The 9625-nt window shown below is 45.5% G+C and overlaps 1 non-coding gene across 1 annotated transcript; it reads left to right on the top strand.

Annotated features, from left to right (window-relative positions):
- The first annotated feature begins 3064 nt into the window (after positions 1-3064).
- Positions 3065-3137, top strand: TRNAF-GAA. The gene has a single exon. It is a non-coding gene; the product is annotated as a tRNA-Phe (tRNA).
- Positions 3138-9625: the final 6488 nt, after the last annotated feature.

Genomic DNA, 9625 nt, shown 5'->3' with positions numbered 1-9625 from the left:
CCTCTGACTCCAGGCCCGTGCTCTATCCACGAGGCCATGCTACTTCTCTAAGCAGAGAGAGATATTCACCGCCATCATCATCCAACCCAACTGTTGGATGGGTTTTCCATAGGGGTGGGGCGTGTTCATGGGTGGCAGAGCACTGAGCTAAGCGCTAGACACACCGAATAAAAACAGAAGGAAGACCTCCTATTCAATGAGATCCCACCCATTCCTGCCTCCATAACCCTCTGAAAACCAAGTCCAAATTCTCCCAGTTGATTGACCACCATGCCCCTCCTTTGAAAGGCAAAGTAGCTTAGTGGATAGAGCCCAGCCCTGGAAGTAAGAAGGACCTGGGTTCTCATCTCACTCTTCCACTCGTCTGCTGTGTGACCTAGAGCAAGTCGCTTCACTTCTCTGAGCCTCAGTTGCTTCATGTGTAAAATGGGGATTTAGACTGAGCCCCATGTGGGTCAAGGATTGTGTTCAAACTGATAAGATTTTATCTATCCCGTGCTTAGTTCAGCGCCCGGCACACGGTAAGCGCTTAACAAATATCATAAAAAAGTATCCCAACAGTCTGTCAGTGGGAAAAATAGAACAGAGACACAAAACAATTCCACTAGAAGCCACTGCAGTTTTCCAAGAATCCCCCGGAAGATAGACGATTGAAACTTCCCACTTAGGAACACAGAAAATGATCATTTTGTTGCACTATGTGGAATTCCACTTAGGGAGGTGAACGGTCAAGAGGAAGATAAATGGATCAGTGAATATCAATTTTTATGTGCTCCAATATGAGGACTTCTGGCCTCTGGCTATCAAACCATTGGTAATTTCAAGCCCGGCTGTGTTCACACATAAATTTCCAATCCTGCTTTCTTTGGTCTTTGGTTGAAAATCCATCCTGCTTCCACGGCCCAAACAAATATCATCCTGATACAGTCCCGAGAGACAATCCTGTGAGCCAAAGGGCTTGGAGAAGCAGCATGGTGTAGTGGATATCGCACTGGGAATCAGAAGGTCATGAGTTCTAGTCCCAGCTCCGCCACTTGTCTTCGGTGTGACCTTGGACAAGTCACTTGACTTCTCTTTGCCTCCGTTATCTCATTTGTCAAATGGGGATTGAGGCGGTGATCAAACTTGTGACAAACGTGTCAAACTTGATTTGCTTGTGAGCCCACTGTTGGTTAGAGACTGTCCAACTGTTGCCGAATTGTACTTTCCAAGAGCTTGGTACAGTGCTCTGCACACAGTAAGCGTTCAATAAATACGATTGAATGAATAATAATAATAATGATGATGGCATTTATTAAGCGCTTATTATATGCAAAGCACTGTTCTAAGCACTGGGGACGTTACAAGGCGATCAGGTTGTCTCACAGGGGGCTCACAGTCTTAATCCCCATTTGACAGATGAGGTAACTGAGGCACAGAGAAGTTAAGTGACTTGCCCAAAGTCACACAGCTGACAATTGGCAAAGTCAGGATTTGAACCCATGACCTCTGACTCCAAAGCCCGGGCTCTTTCCACTGAGTCACGCTGCTTCTCTAAATGAATGAATGGATTTGCTGTTTCCACCCTAGCGCCTTAGTACAGTGCCTGGCACATAGTGAGCACTTAAATACCATTATCATTATTGTTTCAATCAATTAGAATAATAATAATAATAATGGCATTTATTAAGCGCTTACTATGTGCAAAGAACTGTTCTAAGCGCTGGGGTAGATACAAGGTAATCAAGTTGTCCCACGTGGGGCTCACAGACTTAATCCCCATTTTCCAGATGAGGGAACTGAGGCCCAGAGAAGTGAAGTGACTTGCCCAAAGTCACACAGATGACAAGTGGCGGAGCCTGGATTTGAACCCATGACCTCTGACTCCAAAGCCCGAGCTCTTTCCACTGAGCCACGCTGCTTCTCTATCAATCAATCAATCAAGCGTATTTATTGCAGAGCACTGTACCAAGGTTTGGGCAAGTGCGAACGAGTTTGCAGACGTGATCCTTGCCCCCAAGGTGCTTCCAGTCTTCTGTGTGCAGAGCACTGTACTAAGTGCTTGGGAGAGTAACAGAGTCGGTAGACACATTCCCTGCCCATGATGAGCTTATGGGCTAGACGGACATTAATATAAATAAATTACAGATGTGTGCTTAAGAGTTGTGGGGGTGAGGGAGGTATGAATAAAGACAGGAAATCCAAATTCAGGAGAGACGCAGAAGGGAATGGGAAAAGAGGAAATGAGGGCTTAGTCAGGGAAGGCCTCTTGGAACAGATGAACTTTCAACCAAGTTTTTAAAATGCAGAACGTGTCCGCTTATTTTCTTGTAACGTACTCTCCCAAGCGCTTAGAGCAAGGCTCCACACATAGTAAGCACTCAATAAATACCACTGACGGGTGTCTTCTTGGGATTTCAAGGCTAGCAGCCAGAGGCAGAAATGTCTTGCAGCTATTGCTAGAAGTTGACACCGGTCACTGCAATCAACAGTATTTATTGAGTATCTACTGTGTGCAGAGCACTGTACTAAGTGGTTGGGAGCGTGCAATAGAGTTCGTAGACAAAAAGTACCAAAGTGAGTGGAGAGGCTAGAAATGAATCCAGGAAGGCTTCCTGGGGGAGGGGACCCACATTTTTTGCCATCTTTTCCAATGTCTCGATTCTCAGAGGCTGAGAGAGGTCAAGAGGAGGAGAGAATCAAGTTCGTCCTGGGTGTTTCAAAATTTACTTTAAGAGCCAGGAGAATCCACCAGATTGGAGAAGCAATTCCCAGTGTAAAATCAGTTTAGTCCATTAATGGCCTGTACTGAGCAGACACCGCATGCCGAGCTCTGTAATATGTGTTTGGGAGAGTACAATACAACAGGTCTAGTGGAAAGAGCCCCGGCCTGGGGGTCCGAAGGACCTGAGTTCTAATCCCAGCTCCATCACTTGTCTGCTGTGTGACCTTGGGCAAATCGCTTTACTTACCTCAGTTACTTCATCCATAAAATGGGGATTAGACTGTGAGCTCCACGTGGGACGGGGACTGTGTTCAACCTGAGCGCTTACTGCGTGCAGAGCACTGTACTAAGCGCTTGGGGGCCGAAATAGCTCAGTTGGGAGAGCGTTAGGCTGAAGATCTAAAGGTCCCTGGTTCGATCCCGGGTTTCGGCACGTGGTTGGTTTTTAGAGAAGCGGCGTGGCTCAGTGGAAAGAGCATGGGCTTTGGAGTCAGAGGTCATGGGTTCAAATCCCGGCTCCGCCAACTGTCAGCTGTGTGACTTCGGGCAAGTCACTTCACTTCTCTGGGCCTCAGTTCCCTCACTGTAAAATGGGGATTAAGACTGTGAGCCCCCATGGGACAACTGATCTCCTTGTAACCCTGTAAAATGGGGATTAACACTGTGAGCCCCCCGTGGGACAACTGATCTCCTTGTAACCTCCCCAGCGCTTAGAACAGTGCTTTGCACATAGTAAGCGCTTAATAAATGCCATCATTAGTATTATTCTATGTGCCTCAGTTCCCTCATCTGTAAAATGGGGATTCAAACTGTGAGCCCCCCGTGGGACAACCTGATCATCTTGTAACCTCCCCAGCGCTTAGAACAGTGCTTTGCACATAGTAAGCGCTTAACAAATACCATCTTTATTATTATCCTTATTATTTCTCCCCAACAACTCTAAGGGAAATTAATTCACCACAACAGACCCTGGGCTTGGTGCAGAACCACAACTCAATGGGGGGGTTCAGATCTCCCCCGGCCTGCTGAAATGGGAGCATTTTCTCCAACAAGGTTTTCACCTCCCATTTCGAATCTTGAATTATTCGGGGAGACGTAGAGCGTGTCTTTCCTTTGCACCAAATAGATTTTTTTTTTTTTTTGCAAACAACTCTCAGCATCTTTTCCTGCCATAAGCATCTCTCCTCAAATGAGGGAGCGGGGAAACAGTTCACACAGGCATTTGCAAATTTAATGCGGGACTTTTTCTCCGCAGAGAACTTTTCCTTTTTTCCCTGATTTAATCCACAGCACCACCAGGTGGTAAATCCACCGGCCATGGACCATGAGGCCTGGAAACTTAGTACAGTGAGTGCTCTGTACACAGTAAGCGCTCAATAAATACGATTGATTGATCGATTGAAACGTGACTGACCCGTTGAAAAACTCTCCCTTTGGGAAACGGATGCCTCACTGGGTGCACAGTCAACCTGACCGCGAGCCGTTCGATTTAATAGAAGACCGTCCACGCCATTCTGCTGTCGGTAACAGACCGTCTTCTGGTTCACATGCTTGCGAACGAGCTTTCAAACCGCGCTGTTCTGATTGATTTTCCCACGGATGCACTGTGAAGTCACGCCGGATTAAAATTCAAGTGCTTCTCTTGCACCTGCAAGACGTCCATAATTTCAATTCTTCAAGACCGACTGTTTTTTGGGTCCCCCGGCACCCCGCAAGGAAAAGCTAGAATATGACCCAATGTGGGATAGAGATAGGCCTCAAATCTGCTTCTCTTGTAATAATAATAATAATAATGATAATGATGGCATTTATTAAGCACTATGTGCAAAGCACTATTCTGAGTGCTGGGGAGTTTACAAGGTGATCAGGTTGTCCTATGGGGGGCTCACAGTCTTAATCCCCAATTTACAGATAAGGTAACTGAGGCACAGAGAAGTTCAGTGACTTGCCCAAAGTCACACAGCTGACAATTGGTGGAGCTGGGATTTGAACCCATGACCTCTGACTCCAAAGCCCGTGCTCTTTCCACTGAGCCATGCTGTAAGGATCCCAGTTCTTATGACAGGGCTTGGCACCGAGTAAGCGCTCAACAAATAGCACAATTATTATTATTTCCCACATGGGAAAGAGACTGTGACCCATCTGCTTCTCCTGTATCCATCCCAGTGCTTAGCACAGGGGTTTAACTAAAAGCTACCTTCCCTCGGGGGCCAGGGGGGTAGCCTCCAAAGAAGGAAATTTGCAGATTTTCCTTAAACAGAAAGAAAAAGAGGAATGGAAAGAGGGATGGATTATTATTATTATTATGGCATTTCTTAAGCGATTACTCTGTGCCAACTACTGTTCTAAGCCCTGGGGTAGGTAGCAAGGTGATCAGGTTGTCCCACATGGGGCTCACAGTCTAAATCCCATTTTCCAGATCAGGTAACTGAGGCACAGAGAAAGTAAGTGACTTGCCCAAAGTCACACAGCTAAGTGACGGAGCCGGGATTAGAACCCATGACCTCTGACTCCCAAGCCCAGGATCTTTCCACAGAGCCATGCTGCTTCAGAGCCACAAGACCAGAGGATTATAGAAAATCCATGAGACATGAAGTGACTTGCCCAAGGTCACACAGCAGACAAGTGGTGGACCAGGATTAGAACTCTTGACCTTCTGTCTCCCAGCCCCTTGCTCTATCCACGAGCCATGTTGCTTCTCACACAGGGTTCATACCCTAAAGGGGAGAACCTGATGCTTAGCTTAATGCTACGCACTTAGTAGTCAATCAACAAAACAGTGCTCGGCACATAGTAAGCTTTGAACAAATACCATCGTTATTATTATTTTTATTATTAAATCCTTCTTGTGTTGTACAGGCTGGTTGATTCTTTTTACTAGAAGAGAATGTGGCAGCTAGCTAGGCCTCGGATTGGATTTTCATAGCTCAGTCGGATTCAAGCTCTCTCTTCACCAACGGAAACCTTGAGTTGCCAAGAACACTGTGACTTTAGACCGCAGTGGGGAATAGCAGACATAATCTTTGCTTCTGGGCAGATATAGGAGAGAGGCAAGCGAAGAGTAGCCAGATACCATCAGCTGGCTAAGGCTGTCACTTCTTAAAACAAGCGAAGATGCTCTGAGCCGTTTATCAAGAAAAGGCAGAATCCAATCAAGAAAGTACAGCCCGGGTGGGAGTCAACTGCCACTGGAGATTTAGGCTCCAGATTTAAGTGGAAGTCTTCCTTCATTCACGAGGTCAGTCATATAATCAGTCATTCATTCATTCAATCGCATTTATTGAGCACTTACTATGTGCAGAGCACTGTACTAAGCACTTGGAAAGTATAAATTGGCAACATATAGAGACGGCCCCTACCCAACAGCGGGCTCGCAATCTAGAAGGGGGAGACAGACAACAAAACAAAACATATTAACAAAATAAAATAAATAGAATAGTAGTAATCATCCATTCATGTTAACGGAGTGCCTACCTCTCTAGACTGTAAGCTCGTTGTGGGCAAGGAATGTGTCTGTTATATTATTATTATTTTTTTTAAAGGTATCTGCTAAGCTATGGTATGCTAAGTTGTGGGCAAGGAATGTGTTTGTTATATTATTATTATTTTTTTAAAGGTATATGCTAAGCCTTTACTATGTGTCAAGCACCGTTCTAGCACTGGGGTAGATACAAGGCAATCAGGTTGTCCCACGTGGGGCTCACAGTCTTAATCCTCATATTACAGAGGAGGTAACTGAGGCACAGAGAAGTTAAGCCACTTGCCCAAGGTCATACAGAAGACAAGCGGCAGAGCTGGGATTAGGACCCACATCCTCTGATTCCCAAGCCCGGGCTCTTTCCAATCAATCTATCAATCGTATTTATTGAGCGCTTACTGTGTGCAGAGCACTGTACTAAGCACTTGGGAAGTACAAGTTGGCAACATATAGAGACAGTCCCTACCCAACAGTGGGCTCACAGTCTAAAAGGGGGAGACAGAGAACAAAACCAAACATACTAACAAAATAAAATAAATAGAACAGATATGCACAAGTAAAATAAATAGAGTAATAAATATGTACAAACATATATGAATATGTACAGGTGCTGTGGGGAAGGGAAGGAGGCCACGCTGCTTCTCATGTATTATTATTGTACTGTACTCTCCCAAATGCCCAGTACAGTGCCCTGCACACAGTAAGCGCTCAATAAGTACGACTAACTGACCCATGGTGGGCACAGTACTGTACTGACCGTCTCCTGTTGCAGAGCACTTTACTGGATGTTGAAGCAGCATGGCTCAGTGGAAAGAGTCCGGGCTTTGGAGTCAGAGGTCATGGGTTCAAACCCCAGCTCTGCCAGTTGTCAGCTGTGTGACTTTGGGCAAGTCACTTAACTTCTCTGTGCCTCAGTTACCTCATCTGTAAAATGGGGATTAAGACTGTGAGCCTCACGTGGGACAACCTGATCAACTTGTATCTACCCCAGCGCTTAGAACAGTGCTTTGCACATAGTAAGCGCTTAACAAATACCAACATTATTATTACCACCTCTGGGCAGTCAATGGTTGAGAGTGTGGTCTGTGAGAGAGCGATTTTCAGACCAGTTTTTGAATCCCGATTGGGAAATTGCTTGGGATGTGAATCTAGTATGGAAGGGGCGGTGGATTAATTAATAATGGCATTTATTAAGTGCTTACTATGTGCCGAGCACTGTTCTAAGCTCTGGGGAGGTTACAAGGTGATCAGGTTGTCCCACAGGGGGCTCACAGTTTAAATCCCCATTTTCCAGATGAGGTAACAGGCACGGAGAAGTGAAGCGACTTGCCCAAAGTCACACAGCTGACAATTGGCAGAGTTGGGATTCGAGCCCATGACCTCTGACTCCAAAGCCCCTGTTCTTTCCATTGAACCACGCTGCTTCTCTTTGCATCTTCATCTTTGCATCCTTACTCCTGTAGCTAAAAGTTCACCTTCAGCAGGGTCAGTCACGAACAAGAGGCACAAGTGGAGTTTTTTGTGTGTAACCGCATGCACACATATACAGCAGAAGGAAGTGGGAGGAAAGGAAAGGAAGGCTTAGTCAGGGAGGGCCTCTTGGAAGAGAAGTGCCTTCAATTAGACTTTGAAGAGGGGGAGAGTTATTGCCTAGTTCACTGCTTGGACACATAAATACCACATTTATTGTCCTTATTAGGGTCAGGAATGCATGTGAAACATTTTCACTGAGCAACAGGAAACAGAGGGAAGGGGAATCTCAAAGATCAAGCCCAAGAGGGAGCAGAGAGGCGATACTGAGATGGTTTGTGGCAACCGAGTCTTCAATCTCGCTAACCGGGTGGCAAATGGCAGAGGAAAGAATTTGGGTTGGTTTCAAGGAGCAAACAGGGACAAAGGGACTATGAGCTCTAAACTGGAGAGGGCTAGTGGCGATAGGAAATCACGGCCCCCTGGGAGACTGCGTCTCTGAAGAAGAAGCAAGCCTGAATGGGAAGGTTTGAAAGATGGATTCAGACCCACTGAGAAATGTTTGACCATTTCCCATTGCAGTAGCCGGAGACAAGGAGGTGGATTCTGATTCATTCAGTCATATTTACTGCATGCTTACTGGGTGCAAAGCATTATACTAAGCATTCGGATGGCCAGAATGCAATATTTTAATTCCTGCCTGGTGATCTCCTAACCCACCCACATCGGAGGAGTTTGGAGATGGATTCAGAGAGAAGGGATGAGGATTTCTTCCCCCAAACTGCCAGATTTTCAGGCCACTGAAGATTCTTCTGTTTTGGGGTTTTTTTTAAAATGGCATTTGTTGAGCACTTACTGAGTGCTGAGCATTGTATTAAGCACTGGGGTAACTAACAAGCTAAATGGGTCAGATCCAATCCAAGTTCCAAGCTAATTGTGAGCAGGCAATGTGTTTATTGTTACCTTGTACTCTCCCAAGCGCTTAGTACTGTGCTCTGCTCACAGTTCCCTGCTGCATTTGAAATAATGGGGCCTAATCTTCCCAGTTGATCCCGTGCAGATCTGCTCTATAATCCAGACCTCATTACCTTCCCCAGATCTGTTATTCCGTCCTTCAAAGGGGAGGTGACCACTCCATCCATTACTCCTTGTGAGTGTATGCCTGTGTTGTATGAATTGTATTAACATTAAAATTCCTTCATTCCTTGTAACAATAATGGTAATAATTGTAGTGTTTAAGTGCTAACTCTGTGTCAGGCACTGTAATTCACCTGTCCATTATTTGTTTCGTTTTGTTGTCTGTCTCCCCCTTCTAGGCTGTGAGCCCATTGTTGGGTAGGGACCGTCTCTGTATATTGCCGTTGTGTACTTCCCAAGCGCTTAGTACAGTGCTGTGCACACAGTAAGCGTTCAATATGATTGACCGAACGATCGAACAATAAGTGTTCAGTAAATACAACTGAATGAATGAACGAAAGAGGTGCTCACAATGTAAATCCTCATTTTACATATGAGCTAACAGACCCAAAGAAGTGAAGTGACTTATCCAAGGTCACCCAGCAGACAAGTGGCATGGCTGGAATTTGAACACAGATCCTCTGACTGCCAGGCCCCCGCTCTTTCCACAAGGCCATGCTGTTTTTCTCTGTCCTTTTCCAATTGAATTTCACAATTAATTTTGATCCAAAAAATACCCTCTGAAGCATCGCCTCTTCAAGGGTTTAGAATAATCCATTCATTTAAATTTGGAATTAGAGCATCCCTCCCTCCTTTCCCAGGACGGTCTTCCAACTCTCCCCAGCGCTGCTGGGGTGATTATATTTCCTTTTTCTAAAAAACATTTTGTCAGATGATTTCAAACGTGTCACCTGCCTCATCAATACCACTGTTACCAGGGAAGAACATTGTAATGCACAGTGATTCTTTCAACTTATGTGGGTCACTGGCAAAAATAATAACCCTGCTGGGTTCAT

This window comes from Tachyglossus aculeatus, chromosome 24, assembly GCF_015852505.1.
Source record: "Tachyglossus aculeatus isolate mTacAcu1 chromosome 24, mTacAcu1.pri, whole genome shotgun sequence".
In the NCBI taxonomy this organism is placed as follows: Eukaryota; Metazoa; Chordata; class Mammalia; order Monotremata; family Tachyglossidae; genus Tachyglossus; species Tachyglossus aculeatus.
This window is presented reverse-complemented; position numbering and strand designations above follow the sequence as displayed.